At 42.5% G+C, this 17708-nt stretch overlaps 1 pseudogene; it reads right to left on the reverse strand.

The window, feature by feature from the left end:
• Positions 1-426: 426 nt before the first annotated feature.
• On the reverse strand, positions 427-14826 carry LOC141981417 (DGAT1/2-independent enzyme synthesizing storage lipids-like; annotated as a pseudogene).
• Positions 14827-17708: the final 2882 nt, after the last annotated feature.

Here is a 17708-nt window from a genome sequence, read left to right on the forward strand (position 1 = left end):
ATGCTGTTTCAAACATTCTTGCTAAATTTTAGTCTGCTCAGCATACTTATTTAGCACTCAGCACACAAATTTTTCTGGAACAAGGTGACTTTTGGTCCAAAATAGAGCATCCACAAGTGGAGCTAATCCAGAAAGTTTCCCTGTGTAGACAAGCCTTTAGCAAAGGGGGGAAACCAACTATAGCTGGAAGTGATCTACTTTATATGGGGAAATCAACACCACACACACAAAAAAAATTTTTTAGCCTGTTTCTGCAGGTAGGAAAGGTACTGTTTATGTCCAGAGCACATCAGGTGAGACACAGCAATAATTATTGAAGAACTAATGATGATGCTTCTTAAAAGAAATCGCAAGTTATAGTAACATATGCAATTGTAAAGATCTTTTACTACCAAATGCGTAAATGTTTCAGCATATTTAAACACACTAGTCATCTTTCTGATGTTTATCAAATCGTTCCAATAGAGCTCTTAGTATATTTCCTGGTGTTTTTTGGTGCCTGTCTCTTAGAGATTGGATTGCAGTCTTTGTCTGTTAAGGGAAAGAAAGAAGAAGGAACAGAGAATTTTACTTTTTTATAAGAGCACTGCAGCTCACAGAATCACTATCATGCTTGCTAAAGATACATATTTTTAATAGGTTTCAGAGTAGCAGCCGTGTTAGTCTGTTATTAGTCTGTATTTTTAATAGTCTCTGGAAAATGCTGTTAGGAGGGGGAGGGGAGGAATCCCCCTCAAAATCCTTTAAAACCCATGATGAGAAAGTATTTCATATTTAGCTGTTAAAAGCCTCCAATGCTGATCCCAATCCTGCAATGGGGTATGCCCTCACGGCGCTCACTGTGGGATTGTGCCCTATATCCTGTTCATGCCCAGTGTTAGCTATGCATGTGAACTCTTTGTCAGGCCATACTAGCAAATAACCTAGGAGAGAATGGAGAAAGAAATTAAGTAAAGGGAGGCTTGGAAAGTCTGGAGGGGAGCAGACCATGCCTGTACTGAATTTACTGACTATCTGAAGGGAAGATAGAATAATGTATATTCAGATTATTTGTTGTATGGAAGTAAAAATTGTTAGAGCCATCTGTAAATAGTAGTAGTAAACATTTATACTATGTTAGTACCAAAGGCCCCAATCATTACTGAGACCTGTACAAACAGAAAAAGAGAGAACCTTTGCGCTGATTTATCATCTAAAGAGACAAACACATGAAAAGTAGGGGATGGGGATATGCACAAAGCCAAATGAATAACAGGAGGAATTGGTTCATCTTTGCTTACAGTTATGTGCATTTTTAAAATTGGTTTTATAGGAAGGGTGTAGGAAAAGGATAGGTGAAGAGTAATAATCATAGCTTGTCATCTAACTAGCTATGATTAGCATGCTGGCTTTTGTAAGCATTGTGGCAGTGGAGAGTTTTAAGGAGGAATTTGAAGAAGGATGAGGTTGTGGCTGATCAAATTTTGTCAGGGAGTTATTCCCCCATGCAGAAGAGGCAACCTGGGAGGAAAAACTGAAATATTTAAGGGAGCAACTGAGTGGCAGACAGTAACGGTTGGGAATGCTGGAATTCAGTAGGTCCATATATTAAGAACTGAAAAATGTTTATCGTTTTCAGAGGTGTGATAGTCTATTTTTGAAGGCAAAAAGAGACTATGGATTCTGGTCCTTTGCTACACATTTTGAAGGGCTCTGTTATGTATTCATGAGGTTTAGAGGTAGGATTTAAATAGTAGAAGTGTCAGATAGGCCAGTGGTTCTCAAAGCCAGTCCGCCGCTTGTGCAGGGAAAGCCCCTGGCAGGCCGGGCTGGTTTGTTTACCTGCTGCATCCGCAGGTTCGGCCAATCGCGGCTACCGCTCCAGGCCAATGGGGGCTGCGAGAAGGGCAGCCAGCACATCCCTTGGCCCGCGCTGCTTCCCGCAGCCCCCATTGGCCTGAGCGGCGAACCGTGGCCACTGGGAGCCGCAATTGGCCGAACCTGCGGAAGCGGCAAGTAAACAAACCGGTCTGGCCCGCCAGGGGCTTTCCCTGAACAAGCAGCGGACCGGCTTTGAGAACCACTGAGATAGGCTGAGTTGTTATGAAACCTTTGCCTATTTCTGCCCTGTGTAGTTCCAATCCCAGACTGATGCCTCTGTCCTTTTATAAGGCTCAGGTGCTTAATAGAGCATCAGCTGGCTTCCTTATCTCTACTCTTCAGTCTGGGAAGATGCTAATTCATTATTGCACAGGTGGGGCTGGCCTCATCTCCCTTTAAAGAGGCCAGTTGCCTGCTGGCAGTATTCAAGTTGCCTGAAACTGACTGCCTTTGCATCATGTTTTCCACTCCACTGAATAGTATAAAATAGGTTTCCCAAACCCCTTCACTCTGAGTCATAATTATGTGAATCACCTCCCTTCTCTTTTGAAACCAGATAACATCCCTGTGACAAGTTAATAGCTTCCATGGAAAAGAAATTGGGAAAGCTTTTAATGAAATGTTTACTTCTTTCAACGTAATTTAGCAGCTGGTAACAAGTCCAACCAGCATTGGTGATAGCTCTGCATAAATAACCAGCAAGTACTTTGTGTATCACTGTTTGGAAACCTCTGGTGTAAATTATGAGGGAGAGTGGCAGGGAGGAGGGTTATGAGATTAAAACTAGAGCTGGTTGAAACTCAATTTCCATTCCACAGGAAATTATGACATTTCAAAATTGCCTTTTGTCCCAATTGGAATGAAGAAAATAGAAATTTCAAACTTTCCTGCCAAACAAAAATTTCCAGAAACCCTTTTTCAGAAATATCAGCACAACCATATGAAAATGTTTTATAGCTATAGCAAAATAATCAAGTCAAAATGAATTGCTTTGAAAATATTGTCAAAAAAATTTATGAAATCGATACATTCCCACAAAAGTTTTTGATTTAGTTGAATCAGCATTTCCTATCACAAAACTGTTCCATCATAATTTTTTTTTACCTGCTCTAATTAAAACAATGTACAAATCTATGAAGAATTATGACAATTTAAGACAATGAGGTCAGGAGCCAATGGCAGCCACAGATTACCAATTACAGTCACTGGAGTCTGTTAGTGGGCAACAGTTCACTATGTAACAGATGACATGACTATAAAAAAGATTTACTTTACAAAAAACTAACAGACATTTTATTTTTGCCTTTTACCCTTGAAAAGCAACAATTTAAATACAGAATACTGGAGATTGGACTATTCAGAAAATCAAATTACTGTACCTTTTCAGCTAGTTCCGCAGCAGTTACATTTGGATCATATGGTATGGGATCTCCAATATATGTGCGAAATTTGACTGGGAACCCTCCGTATAGGGGAACTACTGGCAGTCGAGAATATTCATAAAGCCACCTAAATGACCCTGTGAGTTTAAAAACAAATTGTAAATGGTAAGCAATAGGTTAAAAGCTAGCTGAGTCCCTGAATCCAAATAATGCCTGGATTGCTTAGTTTGCAAGTGACAATTTTACCAAAGCCATGACAAAATAAGCAAGACAATTTGCAGAGCATAGAATCTTGGGTGGTGGTGCTGAAACAAACCCTCTACTTACTCTTGCTTTATCTCATGCATATTTGGTATGCACCCATATTAATACAATAATAATACAAAAAAAAAGTTACCAGAGTTAAAACAGAACAGAAGTCTCCATAGTTTTACAAGTATATTTCTGACATATAGTAGATATTGCACATATTTAAAAAATTCTAAACTTTAAGGGATACATATGTATTATATCTTACATATTTTTCCAAGTGTCCTATATCCTTCCCGAAGATTCTGTGTGAACATAGGGATGATGGGCTAATAAACGAGAAAAAAGTGGTGAGGATTTGGACAACATTTCACTCTAATTTTTTTTAAAAATTAGTTCATTTTTTTTAATTTTTAAAAATTTAGTTAATTTCTGAACTAGAGAGGCATTCCATCTATATCACATGGTCATAGCAAATGTTATCATCTCACTAAATTGAAATGCAACTGGTAAATTTGTATTAGTAAATGAAAGTAGTATTGTGTTTGCTTAGAAAAACTACAGCTAGTTATGTACCATGGGCCTGATCTAACTTAAATGGGGAAATTCTGAATAAGAATCTTTCCATTGATTTAAAGGGGTGTTGGATAGGGTCCCCAAGTACACAAACACTAAAACAACATTGGTTATCAGCATAACATTTAGAAGCAGAAAGAACAGATTCCATAAATAGAACAGAACCATTCCAAAGAGACTGCTTCAGAGATATAATCCTGGTGGATTTTTTTTTTTTTTGGTGGTGGTTTTGCCTAAAATGTCAAGACTATATAACAAATGAGACTATTGCTTTACAGGTAAGTAATATATGACTTGATTGGAGATGATTAATTGAAACACTGAAATGTTCTATTCAGATTGTACACAAGAGCAGTCTCAGAGTTTGACAAGCCTGCAGTTGTGCTTGCCGCAGAGTTGTGGTTGTGTATTTATCAAGCTATGTTGCTATCTCTGTTCAGGTTTGATATGAAAATAAAAATGTTAACTGAGTTTGAATTTCATTTATGTCACTGACATTACCCAGGGTATAATCTGGACCATGAACAGCTGTGTCCCCTCAGTTCTCCACCCTGGGGTGCCTTTTACACTACTTTGCTCTGCGAGTTACCACTTCTGGTCTGCTCACACACAGCCTACAGCATGTAAGTTACTCCCAGTTATAGTGTATGAGTACTATAGCCAGCCACTCACGAATTACACTGCAGAGAAACACCAGCAAGTTCCCAGTCCTAGACTTTCCCAGAAATTACGTCTTGAACTGCCCACCTCGCTCTTTAACAATACATGCTCATATAAAGTATGTCATTTTATTAATAGAAAATGATATGCACAAATCCCGTTATCCCAAATGGAGTTTCCCAAACATTTCAGTCCAAACACACTGGTTTAGATCAGGGGTTCTCAAACTGATGGTCAGAACCCCTCAGGGGGTTGCGAGGTTATTACATGGGGAGTCGCAAGCTGTCAGCCTCCACTCCAAACCCCACTTTTCCTCCAGCATTTATAATGGTGCTAAATATATAAAAAGTGTTTTTGATTCATAAGGAGGGGTCGCACTCAGAGGCTTGCTGTGTGAAAGGGGTTATTAGTACAAAGTTTGAGAACCACTGGTTTAGATAAAACAATAAAACAAATTTATTAACTACAAAAAGATAGATTTTAAGTAATTATAAGTAATGAGGCATAAAAGTCAGAACTGGTTACAAAAAAATAAAAGTAAAATGTGACTAATGCCTAACTTAACAAGCTAAGTGAATTCAAAGCCCAGGTCTCTCTCACCACCTATTTCAGCAGTTTTACCAGCTGAATTTCTTTCAGTCAGGATCCTTCTCCCAGTCCAAAGCCACACATATTTTACCAGGACAATAATGATCAGCAAACTGTGAGTTTTCAAATGATGCCTCACAGAAATTTTGTACAAAATTTATCATATTTTTGTAAAAGGGGTGAACATGAAGGTATAGACTGTGTGACTGCGTGCTGGCTGTAGTCCCCTGTTCACTGAAGGTGCTGCAGCACAGAGAAGGCTGCAGGTTTGACTGGAGTCAATCAATATGTTCATAGTGGGGATTACTGACCTTTGGTGGTAACTACTGGGCTAATGAGACAATTGACTCAGTAACTGGGTGGATATATATTTGGGAGGAACAGGCAGTCATGAAAAGCTCAGAGGGTGAAGAAAGCTTTGTGACAGGCTCCTCCTGCTCAATACCTGTGCTATGTCCAATACTGTTTAGAAAGCAAGGATTAAAGGTTCATGTGGTGGAAAAGAAACAGACTATCTATGTGTTTTTGAGTGAGAGGCCATGAAAACAGGCTAGTCAGCGCTGCTCATGGGATAGCCGAAGAAGCGCCCTCTGACACTGTGGGCAAGAGAAATCCATTATTTTATAATACATACTTAAAAACAACTATTTTGTTAGTCTGTGGATCCCATGTTCAAGAAGAAAATATGTCTGTATGTACATGCAGGAGGTGGTACTTACCACTTTTGCATCTATAGCCACCTGAGCAAAGCCTTTGCGATTACCCCACAAGAGGTTGTAGTTTTCATCACTAAAGAATGCTTCTCGAACTCCGCCAGGCGACACACCCAATAAGTGGCCATTCTTCAGAATCTGAACACATTCTTCTCTTCCACCGTGCATCACACCAAAAATATCTAAAAGCAGTTTAATACCTGTAAGAAATGTGTCCAGTTTACATTATAAAGGAACTCTAGACCACCTTACATTAAGAACTGCTTACCTTACCAAAAAAAAAAAAAGTGGCTAAACATCATGTGAAGCAGATAAGCCTGCATGTGAAAACTGAACCCCAAACCATGATTTGTAAGAGTAACAGACCTTTTTTTCTGATAGCATTAGTCTAACCTTTCCCCCAGATTTATGTCTTAGGGAATTTTGTTAAAGTTGAATTGCTGATAGTCAATGAGAACCAAAATATAAAGAGAGAAGTTAAATACCTGTCTGTGGAAAAGAACAATTGCTTAGTCATAACAAGGGATTTTCTTTTGTGTGCATGACTGACTGACAAAGTAAGTGAGGATGCCACTTGTTAACTAGACTGCACATGCGCTATCCCCTCAGAGCTATTTAGTATTCTCCATCCTGGAGCTGAGCAGAACTCTTCCTGGAGCTTCTCACCCTAGCTACTGGCAATTGTTGTGTTGCTAGGGATTGAAATTGAAGGCAAGGATATCGTCTTGCCTGTACTCTCAATCTCCCCACTGCTGGTGCTCAGGCAGCATGGAAGATAAGGAAGTTGCTGGACTAGACGCAGAGGAGTGAGGAGTTTGGGTGGGAGACAGACAGAAGCTGGGATGGAAAGGGAGCCGAGCGGGAGGACTGAAACAGGCTGGAAGGTGGAGAAGGCTGGGGAAAGGCTCGGCTGGAGGGGACAGAAATAGGAGGTTTCAGGCTAGATGTAGAAGGATCTGTTACCACTATAACACACTCCTCACCAAAACCTGGACTGAAATGTAAAATTCCTGAGTCTCAGTATGTCTCTGCTGTCAGCAAATATCTCTAAAACCACCTGGCAAAATGTATGTCTCATTTCCCTCTAGTGGCTTGTCCACTTAAAGGATGACAACCTACTACTGCTATCAGTTACTCGATTAGCTCAAGTGGCAGAAGTCTATACTGTAGATCTGAAGGATCCAACCATGCTGATGACCTATGTGCAGAATTTGATGACTCATGATGAAATTTCTATTTATTTTGAATTGTGCATTTGTAAAACCTCAGGGAGTTACATACAAAAAAATGCTAAGTTTGCAAAGTCAAGCACTAATAAAGAAATGCCACACTTAAGGATGCCTCTGAAACCTTAATTTGCCCCCCCACCATAAGTATACTTATGATACAGTCTCTAATTATGTGACCACAAACTATTTTTTTCCCAAAGGACTCCTGCCTCAGCATGTACAGCATAGACTCATTGGATAGGTAATTATTCAGTATTTTGTTTTAGCTGTGTCATCATTCAGTTAATGGCCACATGACTTACTCATCATGCATTCTTCAGACCCTGCTCTGAATACTACATTATAAAAAAAGCCCTGGGAAAATTCATGGCATTGCTGTTGGGGTTGGTCTCCCATAGTGCCCCCTTAGGGTGTGACAGTGTGTTGAATACACCCAGCCTTTGGTCAGCAATGCCTGGCTGGTCAACAGCATGGATCTGGGTGTGGGAGACTCAGCCCTCTGACTGAGTCCTGTGGAAGTCTGCTCTTTCCTGGGCTATCAAAGATCTAAGGGAAAACAATCAAACACACAAGATTCTTTTCCTTCAGGAAGCCTCTGGCAGGTCATAGGCCTGCGCAGCCCCCACAGGTGAGTCATTGGTAATAGTGCCAAAGTAATCATTCTGCATCAGGCCCACCTTCCCCTCAGAGGGCTCCAGCAGGAAGTAATTGTTTGAGCAATCCCTGCTCTTAATTAAACTTTTCTCTGGTAGATAGTCTTCTCCCAGATATGCCACTACTTTAGCTATGGTTCTCCCCTTTAGGCCATCCCACTCATTGAAGATTGAGGTGGGGCTGAACAGTCTGGCCCAGAGCTGTTCATTAACCCTCACTTGGCCAGTGCCAGGTTTGTATACCCACCACAGGCATTCATCACTTCAGTATCTGAGTGCTGCACAGAATTTGAAGAATATATCTTCATAATAATCCTGTGAGATGAGGCACTATTATTATCCTCATTTTACAGATGAGGAACAGAGGTACAGAGAAATTAAGCTCTGAAGTGTCCACTAATTTGAAGTGCCCAATTTGGAAAAGATATGGCCTGATTTTTCAGAGTATTTAGCATTCTATATCACTTTATATGTTCAGAGCATAGTTCCCAATGACTTCAGATGAGCTGTGAATGCTCAGCACTTTTGCAAATCAGTCCTAGGATCTCAAACTGGGTGCCCTGAAAATGCAAAACACACAATTAGTGACCCCCTGTGAAAAGTTTGGTTTAAATGACTTGCCCAGAATCACATAGGAAGTCTGTGGCAGAGGCAGGGATAGAATCTAATTCTCCAGAGTGGTGTTCAGCTGCCTTAACTAGGAGACCTCCCCTTCTCTTTCTGCAGCCCCCTGCCTCCTTCACAACACACCTTCCAACATCTGCAACAAATAGGGACAGGGTCTTACAACCAACAGCCTACACAACTCTAATGCATTTTCAGAGCATAATCTATTTTGTGCACTGAATAAGGCAGAGGTCTTGTGGGAAAATAGTATATGATCATGTAATTAGAGACTGTATCATAATGTGTACGCACAAGGAGGACAAAGTAACGTTGCATGAGCAACCTTAATTCTGACATTTCCTGACTTTTAACTGCTTGATTTTTCAACCTTAATGTTCTTTTAACATAGCTTTTTTACTGTAATATCAACAGGTCTTGAGATTGATAGTACCCTGTTATTTTAAGGCTGATAGCTAAAAAAGGTATGCCACCTTCCCAAATTATTAGATAAAGCAGATATGGAATGATTGTATTTGGCAGTAATTAACCTGATAATTAGATTGGTAAATTGATACTAACTTGATTAATCTTAATTTGATTTGTTTATATTTTATGTTATTGTTTGATTTTTGTTTATATACAATTGGAAAGTTGTGTGAACTGGATGTTTCTTATCCAGACATCAGTGCCTGGGATGACCAGACACCCAGGGTAGTAATGAAGACAAATCTAATAAGCCACCTATTGGTAGTCCACACAATCTGCCCCTTTAGTCCTCACAGTCAACCAATTTTGTATAGTTGGCTACACTTTAAATATCGATCAAACAAGACATTTTGTTATAGTCAGTAGCAACAAGTCTAGCATAACAAAATCCTCCTATATAATTGGCACTGACACTCTGACATGTTCAGCCACCATTGTATGGAAAGGCATTTGAACGTCAAACTATAGCAAAGTTCTGGCTACAACCTGGGCATGAAGCCATCAGTCCTTAGGGAAATTCAACTAGTATGGAATGCTCCAGCACATCTCTTCAGCAACATGGGCTACAGTGATCACGTCAAACCTATCCTCCACTCTACACTGGCTTTCCGTAGAATATCAAGTCACATTCAAGGACTCAGTTCTTATCTTCAAGGTGCTCAGTGGCACAGCTGAAGACTGTGGTCAGCAATGTCACTTCTCAGCACAATGAAACATTCCACCTTAAAGGTAAAACTCATCTGTGCAAACCAGGCTTTCTTGAGGGCTGGTCTGAGACTGTAGAATGAACTCTCATAGGAACTAAGGACCATCACAGACCTCCCCATCTTAAGCACCAAGTGTAAGGTGCATTTCTTCCACCTTGCTTTCTCTAATATAAACAACATAGCACTGTGTAGATTAAAAAAAAAAAGAGAAACAACAAAAACCCCTACTGCAACAGAACACTACACTGTACACAAAATTGTTCCCCTGAGAAGAGTGTGAGAGAATAAACATGTGACAAACTGCAAGCGATGTTAGTCACACCACTTAATGCACTACTGGAAGGCGCTTAGACACTATGGTGGTGAGGTCACTATAAGAACCTATATTGTATAGAACAGCAGAGATGGCCAATGCCTGCTGATGGCGGTGGGGGGCACAACCATGGAACAGCTGGAGTCACGCCCCTTGAGGCTGCATCCCACCCGGAAAGCAGTGCCACCCTCCCGGAAAGCAGCAGCCCCTCCTGCAGCTCCCAGGCTATTCTTTCACCTCTGCTTCTCCCTGCCTGGTGCAGCTCGCAGCTCACTGGCTCAGCTGCCCCGCAGGGAGGGGGCCTGGCTGCACCATGTGACCGAGTAATCTTGGGGGGGGCATGAGACCCCCACATCTCCTCCTCACATGTTGTTTCTGTTGAACAGTATACTATAGTATGATGGACAAGGTTACTGTCAAGAGAGGCCTTTGTCCTACAATGAATAAAACAGCTAAGATGGCTAGAATACTACCAGAGGAATTTGGTAGTGAGCAGCACTGATCAGTGCAAGCTGATGTCTTTTAGAACATCAGCTGAAAGATACAATTCAACAAAACTTGAAATATACCTATTCCAGAAAAAGTGCTGACATATATAAAAAATTGCCAGGTAAATTCATCCCCACTCTATTACTGGTGGTTTCCAAAGACTTAGATGAGCGGTGAATCAAATGTACAACTACAAAATAGGGAATAACTGGCTAGGTGGTAGTACTGCTGAAAAGGATCTGGGGTTTATAGTGCATCACAAATTGAATATGAGCGAACAATGTGATGCAGTTGTGAAAAAGGTTAACATCATTCTGGGGTGTATTAACAGGAGTTTCTTATGTAAGACATGGGAGGTAACTGGCCCTCACTACTTGGCACTGGTGAGGCCTCAGCTGGATAACTGTCCAATTCTGGATGCCACACTTTAGGAAAGATATGGAGAAATTAGAATAAGTCCAGAGGAGAGCAACAAAAATGATAAAAGGCTCAGCAAACCTGACCTACGAGGAAGGCTAAAAAGACTGGGCATGTTTAGTCTTGAGAAAAGAAGACTGAGGAAGAGACCTGGTAATAGTCTTCAAATATGTTAAGGACTGTTGCAAATAGGACAGTGATCAACTGCTCTCCATATCCACTCAAGGTAAGACAAGATGTAATGAATTATCTGCAGTAAAGGAGATTTAAGTTAGATATTAGGAAAAACTTCCTAATGATAGGGGTCATTAAGTTTTGGAATAGGCTTCCAAGGGAGGTTGTGGAATCCCCATTACTGGAGGTTTTTAAGAACAGGTTGGGCAAACACCTGTCAGGGATGGTCTAGGCTAACTTGGTCCTGCCTTAGCACAGGGTGCTGGAATTGATGATCTCTCAAGGTCCCTTCCAGCCCTACAGTTCTATGATTCTATGAAGACCTGGCCTCAGTTATTCATGCCTTCATCACCTCCTGACTAGCTAACAGAAATGCAATATACCTGGGCATGAAAACGTCAGCATTTAGGAAACTCCAGCTAGTACAGAATGCCACAGTGCATCTCTTCAGCAACACAGGCTACCGGGAAGATATCAAATCTGTCCTCCACTCTCTAGACTGACTTCCAATAGCATATTGAATAGAATATTGAATCAAGTTCAAGGTCTCAGTCCTGATCTTCAAAGAACTCCATGACCTGGGCCCAGGATATGTGAAAGACCATCTAAAGTTCTCGAAGGAAGACCATGGCTGATGACTGCACTCCTCTGGCACAATGGAATTCTCAACAATAGGAGTAAAACTTGTCCGTGCAGGAGACAAAACTTTCTCTGGGGGGAGTCTGAGACTTTGGAATGAACTCCCCCAGGAACTAAGGACTATCATAAACATCATCAATTCAGGTGCAAGGTGCATTTCTTTGACTTTGCCTTCTCTAATATAAACACATAGTAACACGTGTGTGTGTGTGTGTGTGTGTGTGTGTGTGTATATATATATATATATACACACATGTATATAAAAAGTCACACCCTACCAAAATAAGACACTCCGCTGCACGCATTTCTCCCTCTAGGGAGATGATGAGAGAACAAACAACATGTGACAGATATGAAGTGACATGGCTTAATGCACTGCTGGAAGGCACTCAGATACTAGTGATGAGTACAGTATAAAAACATCTATTGAATAGAATAGAAAGTGAACAGTTAATATGTACACTTGTACTCCTTTTCTACTTGGAGGACAGATGTCTGAAGGGGAAGAATGTTGATACACAGCACACATTCCTACATAAGTAAAATATAACATTTTATCATGTTGATACAGAAAGTTTATTTATTAGAATAGTTTCTATATAGGGCCCTACCAAATTCACGGTCCACTTTGGTCAATTTCATGGCCACAAGATTTAAAAAATCATAAATTTAATGATTTCTGATATTTAAATTTGAAATTTAAAAGGAGGTTGTCGGGGGGGGGGTCACAAGGTTAATATGAAATAAGGTATGGTATTGCCACCCTTACTTCTGTACTGCTGTTGGCAAGGCACTGCCTTTGGCGCTGGGGGCCCAGCCAGAAGCTGCCACTCTCTGGCCACTCAGCTCTGAAGGCAGCGCAGAAGTAAGAGTGGCAATACCATATCCTGCCACCCTTATTTCTGCGCTGCTGCCTTCAGAGCTGGGCGGCCCCCTCTACATTAACCCTATGACCCTCCCCAAGACCCGCTTTTGGGTTGGGACCCCCAGTTTGAGAAACGCTGTCTCCTCTAAAATCTATATAGTATAGAGTAAAAGTACACAAAAGACCAGATTTCACAGGAGATACCAGATTTCATGGGCCATGAATTGGTAGGGCCCTATTTATATATAGTTTACAACTTTGAAAGTTAATAATAAAACTAGTTTAATAATGTATTCTTTTCACTTACAACAGCCTTAATTTTACCAAAAATATTAAGTGGGATACTTAAGAGAAGAAAGGACACTGCCTCTTCTTTATGTTAATGCCACATGCAAAGTTTTTGGAAATCTGTGAACCAATAGCTATTACGAACTTCAGGAGACCTCAGACTTCCTCAAACATTTGTAATTACACTATTTTTTGTAGTACACACTGGAAAGCAATCTGAATGCCTATACTGATGTACGTATCTCTAGTATTAATGTATGAATTTCTCCAAGTATCTTTGAATTTAAAATATTTTTAACTCTCCTCCCTTCCCTTCACCTGCCCAGTACAATGAAAGTGCTTTACCTGGTATTTTAAAGGTGAAATGATCAGCTACTGAGTGGCAGAGTCTGCCCTTCAGGTTACATAATCTAGCCATAAAGTACAAATAGTCTATAGGAGTGGCACCATGGTAATAAATAATCAGCCCTGGTCCTTCTGGGATTTTTTCCACACCATGAAGCTCATAACCTGTCAAGTACACAAAGTGCAATTAGTGTTCTACCCGTCATGCTGTGATTTAACATAAGTTCCTTACTAGATACCAGCAGGAAGTTTTAGAGGAAACGGTGCCAAAGATTAACTTCTCATTTGTTATGTCACTGATATCAAAGTAATGTTGATTATAAGGTGATGTTGTTACTGAAGGAACTGTGTAAGAGGGAGATAAACCTGCACAGCAAACTGTCTTGGTTTCACAATAGCTATTGTGAAGCCATCTGCTCAGTGCGCTCCAGCCTTTATGATTCAGTGAAGTGGGGAAGGATAGGAAACATGAATATGACCCTGAGATCATTGGGATAGAAGAGATCCTGCCTGAGAGACCTGGGGTTCTGGGAATCATGAACAAGATCGGGGGTGAAAGATTAGCCATTCATTGCGAGAGGCAAAGAGATCTAGGTGGATATTGCCTTGCTTTTTACAGAAACTGGGGGTTTGGTGTGGTGAACCAGGTCCAAGAGCACCTTTCTTTGGGGCCCAAAGTGTTTGTACCACCCACTACATACCTCCCCACTTGGATGGCTGGTGTTCTACTCCCCATAAGCAATCTCACCAAGATGTCCATACCTGCACCTGGAAGGCATACAGCTGCAAAGCTAGATACCACTGGATCACCCAAGAATCGGTGTCCTTTGAAATAGTAAGCTAATGCAATGGGGCACGATCTGTAAAAGTTGTCATTAAAAGACAGTACTGGAGGGATACCATATTAGCCCTAGGACTGTTAAATGCTCCTTCTCAATTCTGTAAAATTTAGTTTCTCAGGGAAAGTGATTTCAATTCAAATATAGCAGTGAGTGTTCACGATACTGAAAGGCTTAAGCATCAGTTTGGAACACAGATGTCTGAGTGAATGACAGGGCTCTGACACAGGATTTTTTTTTATCATAAAAAAGACCTTGTCACACTGAACCAGCCAGTGAATAGTTAAAGGAGCAGCCAGCATGGCAAAGTTGGGTAGGAAGTAGCCAGCTAGTATTTGTTTGGAGAACCAGGGTTTTCTTTAGTGCCTTCACTTTATCTAAGAGGGTTTGGATTTATGTTTAAAGAAAACATCTTGCTTACCGTGCCATAACTTTCCATACAAGTCCCAGAGGCATACCACCATTTGCCTCCCATTGTCCCATAACTTACTGGAATAATCCCCCTTTAGGTCATTCTTTCTCTTGTAAACATGAAGAAGAAGACTGGAAAGGTAGAGAACACCAAACAGAACGATATGAAATGCAAGCAGCATTATAAATGGAATTAACTGCGACAAGAAGTAGAACACCTAATCCAGATAGTCTTAAGGTACTCCAGACCAGGCAATTCTTCCAATGTGTAAGTCAGATAGGTCATATAGTGTACAAGTTTCTGCTCTGAAATACTGGATTTACTTCTGCTTAGCATCTCCTGGTAAAAAGAGAATGAAACAAACTAAGTCCAAAACTCTTCATAATCATAGCAGCTTTCTTAGCTTTTCCACTAGAAAAAGATGACATTATCCTTTATTCTTACTACTAGCAAAGAAGTTCCAAACATTTTTATTTCATTTAAATGGTGTTCTTAACATTAACTGACTGTCCTATATAAACTAGGACTTTGAGATATGGCTAATACTATGGTTAATAAATACATGTTATTTTTTATTTATATTAGATAGCGTCCCATTGTACTGGGCACTGTAATTAAGCACATATTAAGACACTGTCTCTGTCCCAAGCAGCTTCCAGTCCAAAGCTCTGATCCCACAAAAATGTATGCTTGACTTCACTAGGAATACTCAGATGCTTAAAGTTAAGCATGTTCATAAGCATTGTCAGGATCAGAGTCTAAGACTACAAGTGATATACAAAACATGTTCTATGTTTATATATATTCTATACATAGGTGTTTGTTATTTAAAAATAATAGATAAATACATATTAACTGTATCTCTAATGCCCCCAACCTATCCTTAAGTCTTTGGTAATTTCTTGTAGCTTTCACAAAAGAAGTGGGTGTTAGAGAGGGTTTTGAAAGAGAAGGTAATGAATAGTCATAAGGTGCAGTTTGGGGATGGAGTCACACACATGGGAAGTGTGGGAGGTAGTTGTGAGAAAAGCAAACAAAAGAATGGACAATGCTAGGATCAGTGGAACTGTGAAGGGGCAGTTGGTTGGCATGTGAGAATGCCTGGTAGTGGGCTGGGTCAGAGGGTCTTGAGGCAGATTGGTGGGAGGATGTTAGTGGGCTGGGTGGGAAAGTGCCTGGGGCAGTTGTGGGGGAGGGGTGTTGTGGGAGTGGGACAGTTGGATGTGGTGGGGCAATTGGGTGGGGCTTGTGTAGTTTTGGGCTATATGGCAGAAGACTGGGGCAGATGGGTGGGGTGGGGGTATTGGGACAGGCTGAGTTAATGGTGTCTGGGGTAGTAGGGTGTTGGGGTAGTTAGGCAGCTGGGTGCGGGGTGCTGGCAGAGGCTGCTTTAGTTGAAAGCAAACTAGGCAGCTGCCTAGGGCAGCAGATTTCTGGGCACTCAAATTTGGCCTGGCCACCCCTCTATCATAGTGGAAGTACGGCCAGGCCAAATCTGCTGCCCAAAGCCTATGAAGGAGGTGAGGGAGGGGGGTGTTGGTGCAGATAGACAGTTGGGTGGGTGTGGTTGGGGCAGGTGTGTTGGCTGTGTTTGGGCAGTTGGATGGGGCTGTGTGTGGTGGTGGGTTCTGGGACAGCTCGCTGGGGGTGTCTGGTTGTGGGTGGGATAGGTGGGGGTGTCAGGGTATTTGGGTGGTGGTGGTGGGTGGAGAATGTCTGTTGGTGTGTGAGGATGTTGGGGCAGTTTTGTGGGGGTGTTGGTGATGTGTGGGAATGTTGAGGCAGATGGATTAGGGGTGTCTGATGGTGGGTGGGTGGATGGGATGGATGGGGTTGTCTGTTGGAGCAGTTGGGTGAGGGTATCTGGTGGGACACTTGAGTGATGGATGAGGGTGTCAAGTGGTGGGTGGGTGCATTGGGGCAGTTAGGTAGGGGAGGAGTAGTTAGGTAGGGGTGCCAGGACATTGGGTGGGACTGTCGGGTAGCTGGGTTGGGGAGCAGTTGGGTGGGGTTTTGGGGCATTTGGGTGGGGGATGCCAGGGCAGATGGATTTCAGGACAGGTGGGTGAGGGTGTTGGGGCAGTGGGGTGAGGATGTCAGGGCAATTGGGTAGGAGTATTGGGGTTGTTGGGTGGAGGTGTTGGGGAAGTTGGAGGGTGTTGGGTGGGGGAGTGATGGGGTGGTTGGGATGTGCTAGGGCAGTTGCGGGGTCCCGGGGTAGTTGGGGAGTGCTGGGGCAGTTGGGTGGAGGAGCCGGGGCAGTTGGACGTCAGGACAATTGGGTAGGGGTGTCAGTGGCAGTTGGGTGGGTGGTGTTGTGGTAGTTGGGAGTGAGGAGTCAGGACAGTTGGGTGGGAGTGTCGGGGGCAGTTGGGAGTCAGTACAGGTGGGTGGGAGGCGTCGGGGGCAGTTGGGTGGGGGCGTCGGGGGCAGTTGGGTGGGAGGCGTCAGGGCAGTTGGGTGGGGGCGTCGGGGGCAGTTGGGTGGGGGTTTTGGGGGCAGGCGGGGGGGGTGTCGGGGCAGCTGGGAGTCGGGGCAATTGGGTGGGGGAGGCGAAGCGTTGGGCTGGGAGTCAGGTGCTGGTGCCGGCGAGGCCTGCGCTCTCCTCACCGTCGCCGGCCATGGGTGTGCAGACGCCCCTCCCCACTCGCTGCCTGGCTGGCTGCAATCCAGCCGAGAACCCGGCATCAGCATGAGGTGAAAGAAAGGGGGCACCTAGCCACCTGTAGCTGTGCACTGCCACAGCATCCCCTGGTGTGCGGGATGACGTACTGCAGAGGAAATCTCATAGGACTGCAAGACGAGTGTGACATCCCAGCTGGACTGCAGGAAGGTGTGACAAGGCTGCTGACTGTATGAATGTTATGTGAGATTCATGAGACTTGGGAGCCCTGCTCATCAGCCCTCCTTGAATTCCTAAAGCAAGCCCTGTGCACAGTGGTACAGACAGAATGGGCAGGTGTTGGTTATATTGGGTAGTGCAGGGCTCAAATTTGGTTAGGGTGAATATTTTTTAAAGCAGGTTTATCTTTAAAATTTACTTTCCTCGCCACTATTAAATCCACTAGAAAGGTAGGTGAAATAGGAGATATCCTTCTGTAAATATATCAGTGTTGAATAGTCCATTACTTTTTATGAAACAAAGGCTTTTTTCTAAACACAAGTTTGCACTGATTCAGGTATGGTCTCCACTAGGAGATTAGGTCAGTATAACTACA

Source organism: Natator depressus, chromosome 2 (assembly GCF_965152275.1).
Source record: "Natator depressus isolate rNatDep1 chromosome 2, rNatDep2.hap1, whole genome shotgun sequence".
NCBI classification, from domain to species: Eukaryota; Metazoa; Chordata; order Testudines; family Cheloniidae; genus Natator; species Natator depressus.